Source organism: Nannospalax galili, unplaced genomic scaffold (genome assembly GCF_000622305.1).
Source record: "Nannospalax galili isolate Female #2095 unplaced genomic scaffold, S.galili_v1.0 scaffold586, whole genome shotgun sequence".
NCBI lineage: Eukaryota > Metazoa > Chordata > Mammalia > Rodentia > Spalacidae > Nannospalax > Nannospalax galili.
Genome location: NW_008355363.1, coordinates 5,263,858 through 5,281,221, shown reverse-complemented (window position 1 = coordinate 5,281,221; position 17,364 = coordinate 5,263,858). Strand labels below are relative to the sequence as shown.

Sequence of the window (17,364 nt, the reverse complement as noted above, 5' to 3'; positions counted from 1 at the left end):
TAAAATATAAAATTAAGTTCACTCAAAATAACATTATATTGTGTTAGATCTGTAAAAAGGTGAACCATTTGCTTCAGATTCATGGAAAAAAAAATTGGTCTCGATGTGAAGGGCGAACCATAAACTTTTAAGTAGGAAAATATTTAGCAAATTAAATGAATTTATGACTTGATCATGAAGAAATAAAAATTTTAAGTAACAATATAAAAGAGAAAATTCTATTAGAACAGAAAAAAAAAATAGACGCCTGAAACTTAACACTGTTTTCCAAAAATGGAGATGGACAAGATACACCATTTTTCGCTGTTATTAAGGAAGCCACCACGAGGGGGCAATGCTCCCAGGCCTCTCTGCGGCTCTCCAAAAATCTCAGATGCTTAATACTGCCAGCAGCTAGCACAAAATTTTCCGCAGAGCACATGAGCCTAACACAGCCTTACAGCCCACTATTAGGTAACATCCACCGGCGTCCAAAAATTATATGAGGTTTTATGTGTGTTACGGTAATGGATTAAATATCCTGACTGTTCTTATCATTGGGGATGCGTGAGAATAGTAAAAAGGATGCCTGCAGATTATTTCAGGGTGAGGCCAGGATGAATGCATTTTAAGACTCTCTTCAGGGAGACTGTTATAGATCAGAATACAGCGCAACTCATTTTCGGCGTTATAGAGGACTTTGAAGCCTTCACATCTTTGTAATTGCCCTCTTCTTGTTTTATCGTCCATAACCCAGCCATTTCAGGAGATCTTATAATATCAGGGACATTTGAATCAACTTTCCTTTTTTTCTCATTCATATTTAAGTTTAAGTTGCCTATTTCAGCATGTTTTATTGTGTTTGTTCTCATCTGGGAGCTTGGATGCCTTGAAAAGAGGACAATGTTGTTTTATTTTCTCTAATGAATTATTGCTAGGCAACCTTTAGCAGAGCACACATTGCACACTGTCATTTTAGCTCAGTGCTGCAGATACTGTTTTACGTCAAGAGGTAGACGTGCAAAACTTCACATGAACAATGATCCTGTTAACAAGCACTACCTCTTCTGATTTCTTCTGATCTCAACACTTCACTTTAAGCTTCATGGTTGCCACAAAAATGAAACACTTTGGAAGTGAGAGTAAGTCAAAGTCTGTATGGACACTAAAGGTTTACCTTTGAAGCCATTACAAAGAAATTCTGAAAGCCAGATTTCTGCATCTAGGAATATGATGTGGCAGCTATGGTATTCCTCCAGATTGGGTGAAATGACAATCTGGTTTACCTACTAATACAGGCTTTGGGAGGCAGAAGCATTGTTGTCAGACAAACATGGTTTAAACTCCTGAATTTAGAACTCATCTTCCAGGCAGCAGAAGTAAAACAAAGTCTCTGAGCTTCTGTTTTCTGTTGCTTATAGTGGCAATCACTGCAGCAGAGAGGTCTGTGAACGAAATGGGCATTGAATGTAGAGAAACTGTCCTGTTGATAGGTTTATCAGTAAGTGGCAGCAAGAAACCAACATTTCAAAACAGAGATGTTCTCAGCTGTTGCAAATGCCAAGGTTTTTGGCCAAAGCGGATGCCCTAGTGAGGCCAAGGTGATTACCCAAACATGCCTCAGGCTCATACTTTAGTGTTTCTCACTTAGCTGCAATTTACAGTCCCCTCACAAACCAACCCTCACAGAGTTTAATCAAGATGCATCAGGGAAACCACAACCAGAGAAGTTAAAAAAAGCAGTGAAACAAAGTCATGTTGAAATGTTAATGGGGTCATGTTCAGCATTTGCACATCTCTTGGAATCCTTTAGCAAACAGATTTTCAATTAACATTTCACAGTCAGATTGGGATGCTTCTGTCTAACAGGATCCTTGTGACCCCTTTTGATCTAGAAGCAAGGAGGACAGCAGTAATATAACAGGAAGTATAAATTATGTTTTATTGAAATTATCATTTTATCTTAATACTTACTAACTTGCATCTGAATTACTTGGTCAAGCTCCCCAAAAGCAGAGACCATATCTAATTTGTCTTTCCATTCTGACCAAAATCAAGAACTAGTAGCAAAGAAACGTAAATTAAAATTAGTTTCCCTATCTGTCCAAGCATAAAAAGCAAAAGAATGAATTTGGGGGCGGGGTAAGTTCAGCAATATGTTTAAGAGCTCAGAAAAGTGCCTATGAGTTTTGATGCAGCAATTCTATTCTAGGGGTTTCTACTAAGTGGAAATTTAGGGAATGTTCATTTGTAGTTTCAATATTGTTCACACAGTGTTGTTTATAATGCAACCAGATGGACTAACTATAGGAACAAGAGCAAGAGATTAGTTAAATAAGATACATCTTCTGCTGAAATACTACATAGCTAGTGAAAATGATGCTGAGACTCTTTCCAGGCCTTAAAAATTTAGACTTACAGCAAATGAACAAAAACCACAACACAATAGTATGATACTATTGTTGTAAAAGTAAAGTAATGTATACTTGAAACTAATGTCAAAGTTTGGCAACATGTATTTTAAATATTAATATTAACAGTTTATCTTTATATAAAGAAATTGCAAGGGATTTTTATTATTTGCCTTTATAGAAATAAAAAATTGTTTACCCAATTAACGTTTAAATATGGAAATTCTGATAAATACAGAGTATAGCAAAAGTAATGAAACCAAAACCTTAATAAGCTTTATGATGTTGCCAATATTTTTCCATGTCCATTTCATCTGCCTATTTTTCTTAAAAAGAAATACAGTAAAAAAATCAGTGGATGAACTCACACTGAGGGATATCTAGGAACACAAAGTTAACTCTATAAGCATTTACATATATGACATAATGCATGAAATCCAGTATGGAGCTATTTGGGGTGCAGATATGAAAGAGGTCTAAATATAATTTAGATGTGCAAAATACAAAAAAAAAATAAATAAAAAAATATACCCGTCATTTTCTCCTGCTTTTTGGTTCCCTACAGTCATCCTTTGGAGATATAATTTTGAACAGATGTATGAGTTGAAAAAAATTGTTATCATTGTGTTACATTAAAATCTGGTACAAACAATGTTATCTTCATCATGATCATAAATATCATAATCACTTGGGAATCTCTACTTATATGAAGTCATTCTATTATATTTTTATCCCCTTAGATATACTGTTTGTTATTCTGCATTGCTTCTGTAAGTAGAAAAGCACTATTTCTATGTTTTCTAATGAAATACTACTTTTCTAAGTCTTGGCACAAAAATTGCCTTTGTGTGTGTGTGTGTGTGTGTGTGTGTGTGTGTGTGAGTGTGTGTGTGTATACCAATGAGTTTACTGGACTTACTTAATAGTATCTTAGGTAAGGCCTTACTTACAAGAGCATGGTGACTTTTGGGCAGCTGCGTTTCCTTTCCAAACTGCGCTGAACATGAGTGACAGCTCATGAAACCTGCATCCCTAGAGCTCCCTGTAAAACTAGTAGGCATCTCCACCAAAAAAAGTCTCTTTAGAAGCCTTCCTCCTCTCCCCAGGAAGGAACATTTTAATCACTACAAAATAAATACAGAACACCCTGGTGCAATGCTCCCTGTCACCACCAGAGCTAACTTCATGGCAAAAAGAAGCAAAAGCTTCTCCAAGTTGGATGGTTATCAGAGGAAGACCAGAGTCCAATGGGCACAAGCTAAGATTTTTGGATTATTGTATCTTTTGGTCTATAGATCATTCTCCCTGGTGCTGCATAACTAATCTTGCTGTTACCAGTTACCACTAGTGCAATGAGAAAGGTGTCCCATTCTGTTTTCCAGGAGGAGAAAGTAAGAGACTCGAGGCTTTTCTTAGAAAGAATAAAAGGAATTCTTTGGGGGTTCACAGAATGGGGAACCAACAAGCCACAAAATGAATCATAACGTGTTATTTTGAAGCTTCCTAGAAGTCTTTTTTGGAAAAGAAAACTGAAACTTATTTACAATAGTTTTGTGGAATAACAAAGGTTTTAGTTGTTGCAGAATTGGGGGTTAGGAAAGTAATGTGTATCATGACTCAAGCACTTTAGAATGAAATTCTGATTACTTAAGGATGTCCCAAAGTGACAGAGCACTAATGACTTTATGTTCTCTGCTGAGACCCTGGTCCATTGGGGAAGGAGCTCATCAGTTTATGTGTGTATGGAGTTCTACTAAATGAGACAAACCATATGAGGAGGAATGGCTCATACACTTAGCATGAAACTCATCGGAGACCACAGGGTTGCTTTAAAGAGAAGGATATGGATGCTCTAGTGATAACACACAGCACTGTCTTTAAGGATAATGTTGGTCCTTCTGCATTTGAGTACACTTTATTCTGACCCAGCTGCTCACCCTCAGCCAATTCAAATAACCCAGATAGTTAGGTGCTCACAGGCAGCCTCAGAGCAGAGGGTCAAGACACGTTTTGTTTTTTTTTTGTTTTTTTCTTAAAGTTATTTCCTCTCTGACTTCTTTAGGACTGCTTTAAGTAAGCCCAGAATACCCACCAATTGTAGTTTTCCAAGAAAATTATATTCAAGATTAGGCTTTTGTAGCTTAGCTCATCAACATTTACTTACCTCAATTTCATATTTATCATGTCTTACTAGGTATTTAAATAATATCTTGAAATGATTCTTATTCATACCTACTTAATTGTTGTTAAAGAATTTCTCTTCTTTGTTAATATTATTTTCCAATGTATTTGTAAGTAGCTATTCATGTATTTGATGATATAATTTCTGGTGGCATTTTACATATAATCATAGTCATTTCTTCATCACCAGTATGCTTTATTTAAGCTTCAGATTTCAGAACATCTTGGGATATATATATATATAATTATGTCAATAAAATATTTAGATAGCAATCTTAGAATGTGTAGCATTGTGTAGCTACAAGTATAATGTCCTTATATTTTCAGTTCTACAGCTGCGATGTTTGATTTTCATTGTCAAATTTACAGGTTAAGGCATGCATAGACATTAGCAGCAAAATGTGAGACATATGTCACTGTTACTATGTTGATGTGGGAAAGCTTTTGGAACTGATTTGGAAAAGGGACTTGGATGTACTTGGAGAAGGCAGCTAGAGAAAGCCTAGAATCATTTAAACAGAGCTTAATGAGTAATTCTGGCAAGGGCTCAGAAGAATCAGAATGCTATTAAAAATACAGGATATAAAGACTATGTTTATGAATATCAAATGAAAATGAACACTTCAATGGCAATAGGATTAAAGTCTATCTTGTTACACCACAGCAAAGAATCTTGTCTAGTCCTGAGTGTTTGTTAGTGAGAGTGTGAACTTCATGTGTGCACATGGAAAATAATTTTTTTCAACTATAAAGAAGAAAATTATGTGGCCCGAAAAAAAAGGATGTAATTGGAAACAATCATTGTGACGGCTAACCTTAGAAGTCAACTTGCTCTGATTAATATACACATTATGAAAATTAAGCCTGTCTCAAAAAGACAAATATCACATGTTTTATCTCATTCATTTGTTTGTCCTAGTTTGCGTAGGCTGGTGCAAAAAGTTCATATGTATAGTTGATATGAAGATATCTGTCAAGGGGAAACTGAGGGAACTAATGAAAAGGGAAAGAGGAGAATATGGGGAGTTTGGCATGGAATGGGGGAATTATGCCCTAAGTATATACTTTCTTGAAGATTAACTTTTGTAATTCAGTTTAATAAAATAAAAAGAACTAAAAAGAAACTACTAGACTACATCAGCTATTGGAGGAAATGTCAAGGCAACCCAGGATTCACAGTTGTGTGGTAGCTACTGGTTCCTGTCAGCTAGAGTTTCAATGTAAATTATTAGAAAGAGAAGCATATAAAGATCTGAAAACTTATTTTGGCCTAAAATGAGCATGTCAAAAGGTACAACCAAATAGAATACAGTTGATAAAAACACTAGCACCATTTAAAATAGCCCCAAATGCTTTGCATGTTGACAGTGGAAATTATGTCATGCTTGTATCTCAGGAATGGGCCAGGACACTGCTATGACAGACTTAGAAATGTAAACAGAAATTTCTATCCAGTACCTCCTCAGTCACAATATATTTTTTTAAAAGAACACTGGAATGCTGTACATTCCTAGTTTTGCTGAAACCAATATAAACCTCAAAAGCTGCTGCCTCTATTGCTCAAGAGTCCAGGTACAGCTTATGCTGGCAGCAGACCTTGGCACTGCCAAAATATTAAAATATTGTAGGTTTTGCTGGCATATAGAATGCAAGAGTTATGAGGAGGTTAGGCAGCATGGTAGAGGCAAAACCTCAGCAACTGGTCTCTGCCCAGGTGATGTATGATAATGTGAGAGTGAAAGCAAAGCAGTAACAGAGAATGGAGGAAATTAGAGAGGCTAGACATGAGAACCATCTGCTAAGGGAAGCTGCAGGCTGTTCACAGAGGAGCCTGTACAACAATGGCCATGTGAACTGTGACCTGCAAAGCCTTAGGAGCAAGACTGGCCAAGCCCTTAGAAGCTTACATCCTTCACAGTGTGCAGCACATGCTGGGCATTGATCTATATTATATGATGTTTGCTCATCTTTATGTCTTTCTTATTCAATCTCTCATTGTTTTTGTATTGAAGTAGGAATATTTACCTTGTGTCTTGCCTACCATTTTGCCTTAGAATGCCATAATTTAGTCAATTTTTATTATTTTGTTTTATTTTATTATTGTATGTGTATAAGTGTTTTGCCTGCATACATGTAAGTGCACCTGTGAGTATAATGCTCTCAGAGGTCAGATGAGAGCATTAGATCCCCTGGAACTGGAGTTACAGACAGTTGTTAGCTACCATGTTGGTGCTGGAACCAAATCTGGGCCCTTTGCAAAAGCATACAGTGCCCTTTATTCCTGAGCTATCTCTCCAGTCTCAGTTTTGAAACTTCAGGCTTTGACTTTTTAACAATATTGGAACCATTAAGACTTTGAGACATTGGAAGAAGGATTAATGTATTTTGTATTGTAGACGTTAGGAGCCAGGGGTGGAATGTCATAGTCTGTATCTGGATTATACCCAAAAGTCCCCTGTATAAGGCTTAATCCCTAGGTTGACCCTATTGGGAGGTGGTGGGAAACACAAGAGGCAGGGCCTGTTGGTAGGTCTTTAGTTCATTATGGTCATACCATCTCAAGGAGGTGGGGACCGGGTCTTTTCCTTTCTGGGTTTTTTTTTTTTTTTTTTTTTTTTTTTTGGTGCCTGCATGTTGAGAAATTTCGTTTTTGTACTATGAACACCATGTGTTGCCACAAGCCAAAGGCCATAGAACTAACTGATCATAACTGAAACTTTGAAAACTGAACCAAAGTAAAACCTGCATATAATTTGATTATGTCAGGTATTTATTATAGTGATGAAAAGTTAAGTATTGTAATAGACTGGCCATTTATTTTTGGTGAAAACAATTTTTATAGATATGTAAGCGTGAAGTATTTATACAGAAAAATGCTTTCATAATTTAGTAATATATTTGCATATATGTTAGTCAATGGAGGGACTATTGATCAGGCAGATAATTTTCACAAAGCATATATATATATATATATATATATATTCTCCAAATAAACCTTAAGACACATAATTCTAACTTCTGAATGTAGGGTAATTCAGAATGCCTTTATAACTCTAAATGATAGGACTCTGCATAAAACATAATAGTTAAAGCAAAATGAAGACTGTAGTTCATCTTCCATTTTCAAGTCAACACTAATCTCCTCCCCATTATCAGCAATACTTTAAGGTCAAATGCCCAACACAATTCTTGTTGGATTTCTTGTCATCATTTTTTTCCTCACCTATGGCACCACCTGTTTCACCACACATATTTCTTCATGACTTCTCATATCAAGTAACTGTGTACCATTAAAGATTTAAAATAGAAGGTAAGTATTGATGATTTGAAGGGGAAATGAGACAACAAAGGAATTACTTATCAGACAGATGATTTTCACAATGGTAACCTGAAGATGGCTGACTTCCTATGAAATAATAATTTAGCAAACCACTGATGCAAGAACATGATGATATTTCAGCAGAAAAACATTAAGTCCTTATTTACTTAATTGAAAGAAACCAGGATTTTAACTTAAAATAGATGGGAAAAATTTTATATCCTACAACTCTGGTGCTCTATGGTTGAAAAGCATTTTAACAGTTTTTAGAGAAGACATAGACAAAGAATCTAAAATTGGAATGTTCTTTAGACTCTATCATCTATAATATGTAATAGTCAATTTGGGTGGTCTTATAAAGAAAAAAAAGCTTAATGTCTGCTGTTAGCCTAGAAAAATAAAATGTTCAATCTTAGTCATCAACATATCTTTATATAAGTTGTGACGACATGTTAATTATCTCTCACAGCTGTTATGCTGCTAGATTAACTTTTCTACATGTGGGGCCTAAAAGTCTTGTTGAAGAATTCATTTCCACCCTTTGGCTTTGAGACAGGATGCTGTCATCTACCAAGTTAATACTTGAGAACTGCACAAGTGAATTACCAAAAAGAATCACAAAAAATTTTCATTATGTTCTAAGGAAGTTTATGATTTTGTGTTGGCTGCCTTCCTAGTGATCTTGGCCACATACCTGAGTGTAGGTAGAGAAACCAAGGCTCTAGAGAGGGGCAGAGACTACCACTGCCTATAGTGTGTGTGTGTGTGTCTGTGTGTGTGTCTGTGTGTGCACCCATGTGTGCAACGCATATGGAGAGCAAAAGAGGGCATCAGATCCCCTGGAACTGGAGTTATGTGTGGTTGTTAGCCACCATATGGGTGCTGGGAACAGAAAACAGGGTCGTCTGAAAGAGCAACCGTTGCTCTTAATCTCAGAGCAATCTCTCCAGCCCCAAGTGAAAATGTTTATCCCTCAGAATATCATTTTTCCAAGAAACAATATCAGCTACATTCTCAATATCCAAATCTACTGACTTCTATTTAGAGCTATACATATTGATAACATTAAAATCTTAAGCTCCCAAGACAGAATACAGCTAAAATGTAGAATTGTCTCATCTAAATATTCCATAGATCAATCTATCTAGCATCTATCTATCTACCTACCTATCATCTGTCTATCTATCTATCTATCTATCTATCTTCTATCTATCATCTATCATCTATCTATCATCTATCATCTATCTATCATCTATCTATAATTTCTCATTCACAATTTTATAAGATTTTATTTTCCTTATCTTGTGGCAATATCTGATGTAGTCTAGACTGCTCTTGAACTCATTGTGTAGTAGAAGCTAGCCTTGAATCCTGATCTTCCTAACTTCACCTCCCAAGGGCTAGAATTATAGATGTGTGCTACCACCATGGCCAGCTTCAAGTTCTTATGTTGTTGTTTGTTTGTTTCATTATTTTGTGAATGTTTTATTCCTTTTGTTTTGTTCTGAAGTAGAGTCCACTTTGGATGCCAGGCTAGTCAGAAACTTGTGTTGATTCTCATGCATCAGCTTCCCAAATGTTTGAAATACAGAACTTGTCTACCATGAACTACTGCTTGTCTTTATTGATACGGTTTTAAATTTATAAATAAAAATCACATTTGTGGTATATAATATGATATTTTAATATGTATGAATTCTGGAATAATTAAATGAAGCTAACCTATTTATTCTTTGCCTTATGGACTCAGTATATTTTTATAGTTTGTTGAATCTCAAAATATGGTATTTGTATGTTTTTCAGCTTCTTGAAATTTCCTCATTCACAGAGACTAAGGGCAAAGGCATAGAGGTTTAAAGCTTTCATTGTCAGATACTGGGTCCTAGCTCTAGGTCTTAGCTTTTTATCTTTCAAGAAGATATTTGCCCTCTCCGTTCCTCCATATTGGCAACTGCAACATGGTATTAATTGAAGTACCTAAATTTTTGAGTCAATAAACAAGGATCAAATGACTTAATAAGTGTACAACTTATAATAGAATGGGGAGAATAAATAATCCTTAAATTTCAAATCCAGGGTCTATGGAGATGGCTCAATGATTAAGAGCAGCTGTTGCTCTTGTAGAGAATCCATGTTCGGTTCTCAGATTTCACATGGCAGCTCACAACTGTCTGTAATTTCAGTTTCAGGAGATCCAACACCTCACCTTGACCTCTGTGGTAACCAAGTACACACATAGTGCACATATATCCATGAAGACAAAATATTAATGCACATGAAATAAAATATTTTAAAGTCTTCAAATCTATAAGCATGAATCGTTTTACATGCACATTTCTAAAGATACCTTCCAAAATAATTTTCATTTGTTCTCTTGTGTTTTTTTTAAATTTTTATTTACTTTGTGGAAATTTCATATATAAATACAATACATTTAGATCATATCCACCTCTGGGTTCCTACTCCCAACTCCTCCTGCACCATCCCCTATATCTCCCCCTCAACTTCTTGTCTTTTGTTGTTGTTGCTGTTGTTCTGTAACCCACTAAGTCCAGTTTTTGCTACTCATGTAATTATGAGTGTGGGTACATCCACTAGAGTGTCGTCAACCTATCAGGGATCACATACTTAAAGAAAACTGACTGTCCCCTTCTCATAAGACATCCACTGCCAATAGCTCCTTAGGTAAGGGTTGAGACACATGATCCACACTCTACTCCTTGATACAATGTTGATGGGGTTGATCTTTTACAGGTCTTACCTTGACAACAACAGCTGCTGTGAACTGAATTGTGCAATTGTCATACCATCCTTGGAATACACTATTTCACAAAATTCTTCCCTGATCTCTAGCTCTTACGTTCCTTCTGCCATTATTCAGAGATGTTCCCTGAGCCTTGGTAGGAAGGATGTATGATAAGGATGTCTCATTTATAGTTGAGTACTCCCCATTCACATATGTTATGTTTTGACCAATTGTGAGTCTTTGTATTAATCACCATCCACCCTCATAAAGAAGCTTCTGTGATGAGAGGTATGAGCTCACTAGTCTCTGGGTGTTTTATCAGAGAGATTCTAACTGTAATTCAGGCTAGTCTGAAACAACCCACTATGCAGCCTAGAGAGGCCTCAAACTCATAGCAATCTTCCTTTTCCAGTCTCTGAAATGTGGAAGGCATCACAGGGGACTTTTCTTTTTGATGTTAAATAGTTTCCTTTTATGTCAGAATTATTAACAAATGCAGGGAGTCTGCCATTAATCCATTTTAATAGGGAGAATAATATTTGCGTCAATTTGTCCTGTGAGAATAGCAGTTGAATTTATTAATGGGACTGTTAGCCATTAAATTCCAATTCACATTACTACTTTTCTTTCCCAAGTTTCCCAATTGTTTCAGTCCAAATATCTGTTTGCTTAACCACAAATTTGTTTTCTTTACGACATCCAGGATTTTGTTCTGACGTTTAGTTTCTCTGGAATTTCCTGCTTAAAACTGTCACATTTTAATTGTTCTGTCAAAGACAAAAAGAAAACTTTGTGTACAAAAATGTTCTGAAATAGAAGGTATATAGAAATAGGAATGGCATTTGTAATGAGTAAGTTTGGATTGTGAGGGCTCATTCAAGTGAACAGCAGAGCCAAAACAAGAGAAATACAGTTTGGTTTGAATTTTTTTAATCCTGATAAGCGATTTCTTGCTACTTATTTTATCAGAAGATGCTAAGGAAAATTTGGAGGTATGAGAAAAGACCTTTATATCTCAACCTGTGTAGCTTCCTGAATAGGTGTTGATCTTTATATTATAACAAAATTATATCATGTTATTTTATAATCTGCATGCAGCAAAAAAAACAAAAACAAAAAAAACTCCTGCAACAGGAGATGCTTTGTCTGTAAAAAAAAAGTATTCCCATTTTAGAGGTCAAAACTGAGATTCTACAGATTAAATAGCCTGCGCAAAATCATGCACCCTTGTAAGGAAGAGCACTGTAATTCAATCACTGGTCATGCTCTTTCCATTCCACTGAGTAATGCTGTCAAAGAGAATTGGAAAATATGACTTAGATCTCAGAGCACATTACATATCCATTGACATTTAGGTCAGCCTTTCTTACAAACACCACTTGCTTCAACTGAATTTATTACTATTTCCCTTTAAAATAACTCTTTCATCTTGATCAAAATTTTAAATGTGAACACCAATGTTATTTATATATTTAAATATAGTGAGAGTTGCAGAAATACACCATGCCAATAGATTTTGAATGTGTGTATGTGTGTGTGTGTGTGTGTGTGCATTCATAAACCCAGATACAGAGCACCAAACACTAATTTAAACATCTCTTTTCCTTGATGGTAGCGTGATTTTTCTTTTCCTTTTCTGAGTTGAGAAAAAGAAAGCAAAGCAAGGTTCTACAACTTTCAAAGGCTTGAAAAATAGTTGCCATAAATCTAAGCAGCACAATTCACATTTTACATCTTATATCATTTATTTTCCTACCATAAACATATGGTACACATTTTTCTTAATAAGGATTTAGAGCTATGATGGGAATAGACTATAAGAAAAATGGTTGTATCTGGGAAATTATGCAATCAACTTAATTTTGAATTTGAAAGTGGTTTAAGCATAAATAACTACCAAAAATAATCCCTTTATCATTTTTAACAGATTAGTTTCATAGAAGCTATAATATTAAGAGATAAATCATACACTTAAGAAACATGTGAATTTAAAAACAAAAAATTAATCTCCATAAGTAAAATGCCTCTAATTACTGAGCAGTTAGAGCAATGAATCTATTACAATTCATAACAGGTGGAATTTATTTTCCTGCCACTATTATGTAATGGGAAGAGAGCAGAGAGAGAAATTACGGGAGAAAGTGTGAGAGAGATTGTATTTGTTTTCTATTGTAAGAACAGGGTAGGAAAAAAAATATTAGGAAGTAGTGATTGTTTCAGAAGCATAAGGTTACACAGAAAGCCAAGTCCCAATATCTAATCATCAGATACCACAAACAGACACCAAAGCCGTACCCAATGGTCTCTTTAATAATTTTAAAGGGATTAAATTTTAACTGTCACCTCCTATCTGCTTCCTGCACACACAGTATGTATGAAATAATCTTCTTTACTCATAACGGTACCTGCATCTTAGATAAATGTGACAGAAAACACATTTGATTATAGAAGTTAAGCTCTCATTCACACAAAGGGTCTTTCAGTTGTTGCTTTCATTGTCATTATTTCTACCGGCTAGCACTGCAAATGCTTCTATTTGCTGATTGTGGAATGACACAAAATATACCATATACTTTGATTTCAGATAACTAATATAAAGTTATATTACATGTGAAATTCAAGCTCAAACAATAAATATTATATGTGAATAGATTTTAGAAAAATGCAGGACAGATTTCTGAGAAAATTATTTTCAGTGGCAGACTTCACTGTTGTGTAACTTTGGTCTTGCCTGCAAATTTTTTGAAACGTTTCTTTTACTCTAGGAAATCTGAGGCTGTAGCTACAGTAATCCCTTCTCCTCAGTGGGCTGCCAAAGATACCCAGACTTCTTGCATTGCAGGGATTGTATTCAACACAGGATAGACAGGACTAACAACTGAGGCTGTCAGAAAGACAGCAGGGGGAAACGATGATAGAAACATGTTGAAAATCATAAACACCCCCTACTCACTATACATTTGACAATAAACTGTCCCCTGCCAGGAACAAGATTATTTGAAGTGTGATTTTAAAAAAATGGGTAGCGATCATTCCCAGTTGTACTACACGTTTTCAAAAATTGATTGCAACTGCTTACTTATTGGTAAGAGATTGAATTTGGCAGTTGCAATCAGGGTTGCCAAACATCACATAGAATATTAAAGAGAAAGTGCAAGTCATGAATTTTGAAGGAAAGGAGAGACAGGACATGAGAGAGAATGCCAGTTATACGAGCTTCCATTTGCGTTGTGTGGTATAGACAGGTTGTTTAAATACTACAGAAGAATTAAAAAAAGATAAATTAAAAATGGTAAATACACGACTAGTCACTTTGACTTAGCAACCAAATCAATGATTTTTCACTATAAATTTGACAACAATATTTATCTATCAGTTAATATAGAGGGACACAGTGTACTCTGCTTTGAGTAACTAACAAAACAAGGTAATTGAGAAATATGAAGAAAAAATGAAAGTTTTCATTCTAGTAGCCAACAATGAAGAGTCACAGTGAGCAGTGATGCCACAGTGAGTGTGAGCAGTGCTTCCCTGTAACTGTCTGTCAGATGGAAACCAAAGTAGCAGCATCTGTAGCAAAGGTGCTCCTGATCCTGTCGCTAAGAGCTGGGCTAAAGCTGTTGCTAGTGGGTTATGGCTGGCTGATTATTTTTAGAAAGCAATTCATTACAGCTTTAACATATTCAATAACAATTTCCAGAGAAAAGATAAATCTCTTTCAAAAGTGGCTGTAAATACTTTTAGGTTCACAGTTGAACTAATACAGTTATACAATATTGAACACAATATAAACCCTGTAAGACAAAAAATTGAATGAATTTTTAGCCTTTAAAAAAGATCTCCATTTCATTTTAAAAACACTGTTTCCTACAGAACGACTCATTTTTAATGCTACTAACACTTAGATGTTCGCACATGCATCTCTATTCTCTATGATCTAATTATTACTAGTCACAGTCGATTGCACTCAGATTCGTGGCACCTGAGCATGGATATGAAGTCATCAGGAAGATTTCAATAGTAATGTTTATCACCTCTACTAATTAATGAAATAAAATTTTATGTTTCCTCCTCAAATACAACTCTTTTTAAAGTTTTTAAAATTGTTTTTTGAAGAAGCATTTCATTACAGCTTTAACATACTCATTAACAGTTTCCAGAGAAAAGATACATCTCTTTCAAAAGCAGCTATAAAATTTTTAGGTTTGCTGTTGAATTAATACAGTTATGCAATATTGAACTCAGTATAAGCCCTGTAAGGCATAACGTTGAATGAGTTTTAACCTTTATAAAAGATCTCCATTTTATTTTAAAATATACTGCTTCTTACAGAAAGACTCATTGTTTTTGCTAATATCACTGAGATGTTTACGCATGCGTCTCTAATCTGTATGTATCTGATGATTACTAGTCATAATTGGTTGCACTCGGATCCGTGGCACCTGTGTATGTCTATAAAGTCTTCGGGTAGATTTCAATCATAATATTTATAACCTCTACTAATGAACATGATGTAAATTTTTATACTTCCTCTTCAAACATAATTCATTTTTAAAATTTTTTGATTTGTGTGTGTGTGTGTGTGTGTGTGTATCACACAGAACATCCCAAATCATCTTATTCAACCATACACCCACTTCTCAGATGGCACCCTCCCATAGCCTCCCTCCCTCCCTCTCTTGGATTCGTTGATTTTATTGTTTTCTTTGTTTCAATTTCATTAATTTCTGCCCTGGTTTTTGTTATTTCTTATTGTCTGCTGGGTTTGGGTTTCATTTGTTGTTGCTTTTCAAGTGTCTTGAGTTGCAATGTTAAGTCATTTATTTGTGTTCATTCTGATTTTTTTAATGTAGGCACTTAGAGCTATAAACTTCCCTCTAAGGACAGCTATAAGCATGTCCCAGACGTATTTTTGTGTTGTATTGTCCTTTTCATTTAGTTCCAGGAATAATTTTAGTTCTTTCTTAATTTCTCTTTTGATCCATTCATCATTCAAGAGTGTGTTGTTTAATCTCCATGTGTTCATGTGGTGACTAGGGCTTCTTCTGGTGTTGATTTTAAGTTTTATTGCATTGTGGTCTGATAGAATGCATGGAATTATTTCAATCTTTCTGTTTTTATTGAGGTTTGTTTTGTGCCCCAGTATATGGTCGATATGGAGAAGGCTTCATGGGGCACTGAATAGAAAGTATGTCCTTTGAACAAATGAAGTGGCCTTCTTTATCTCTTCTGATTAATTTTAGTTTAGTCTATTTTGTCATATATTAGAATTGCAACACCTGCTTGTTTCTTAGCACCATTTGCTTGGTATATTTTTTTCCATCAGAAGGGTTTCTTTTTAAAATTAATTTTAAGTAAGCACACAAAGTCAAGGGTTTCATTATACTATTTTCATATATATGAGTCATTACACTTTGTTCTAATTCAGCACACTCCTCTACATTTTTCCCTTATTCTCCCTGACCCCCCCAATAGGGTTTCTGAAGACACTTCTCCTTAATTAACCTACATTTGAAAAAAAAAATGACTATGGTCATTTTTTCAGACATTCTCAAGGGCTAGATTGGGAGAAAGGTGTTACCACAAGTCTCTTTTGTTCTAGTCTAATTTTAGCAAAGGTATTTGCATGAGAGAAGGAAGATTGCTATCATTTTAGTTTTTCAATTACAAAGTTAAATTAAGGCTTGCGTTGCCAGTTTTCAACACAACTATTCCATAATTTCATATAAATATTATATACAATATGCTGTGTATTCCTAGTTATAATGTTATGACATGGTTTATGTGTTCCTAAAACTCATATATGAGTTTTGGTACATATATGGTACATAGTGTGCAAGGAAAAGCTTATAGGAAATGGAGTTAAAATAATATGGTAAGTTTTGTGTGCTTAACTTAATTTATTCCATGAACCCTGAAGATTTTACTACATGCTTTGTGTAGCACAGTGATTTTTAGGAAGCCACATATTGCAAGTAATTCACTGTATCTAAACAAGTGTTACAACATAATAATCTGAATAAGTATACATCTAACCTAGGTAAAAGAAATTCCTGTCTTCATCTTAGGATTCCAAATATACCAAGTTCCTTTATCCATTAATCTCTTTATTGAAATGGCAGTGATCACATATTGGAGTAGATACTAAATTCACTTTTTCTTATAGTCAGAGCAAATCAGATTACCTAACTCAAAAGCACAACTCTCACCTCAATGGGGATAAGAGACAGTTTATGACCAATCCAAATATGAGTGACCATGGCCTGGTAATACAGATTCAGGTTACACCAAATTTCATGTTTTCAATAGCAGTTTCAGGAAGTAATTATAGTACCAGAATAAAGAAAACCAGCACCCACATGGCAGCTAACAACTGTCTGTAACTCCAATTCCAGGAAATCTGACACCATCTTCTGACCTCCCCTGGCACTGCATGACATGGGTGCACTTATACATGCAGACAATACACTCATAAACATAAAATAATAAAATAATAAAATTTTAAAAAGAGGAGGGTTATGGGGTGCGCAGGGATCTCGGGGCGCCAGCTGCTAGCGTGGAGCCAGTCCCCTGTGCGCACGGGGAAGGCGGCGGGTCCCGCAGCGCGTTGCTGGTGGGCCCCTGCTTCTCTGCTGCTTCTCCGCTGTGAGTCCCTCTGCTACCAGGGCTGGCCCGGCCGAGTTCCGCCCTAATTTCACCCGTGCACTTCCTCGAGATGCGAAATCCAC

The 17,364-nt window shown here is 35.5% G+C and overlaps 1 pseudogene; it reads left to right on the top strand.

Moving 5' to 3' along the window:
- Positions 1-1,435: 1,435 nt before the first annotated feature.
- Positions 1,436-17,364, top strand: part of LOC103749630 — a 20,364-nt pseudogene continuing 4,435 nt past the window's right edge.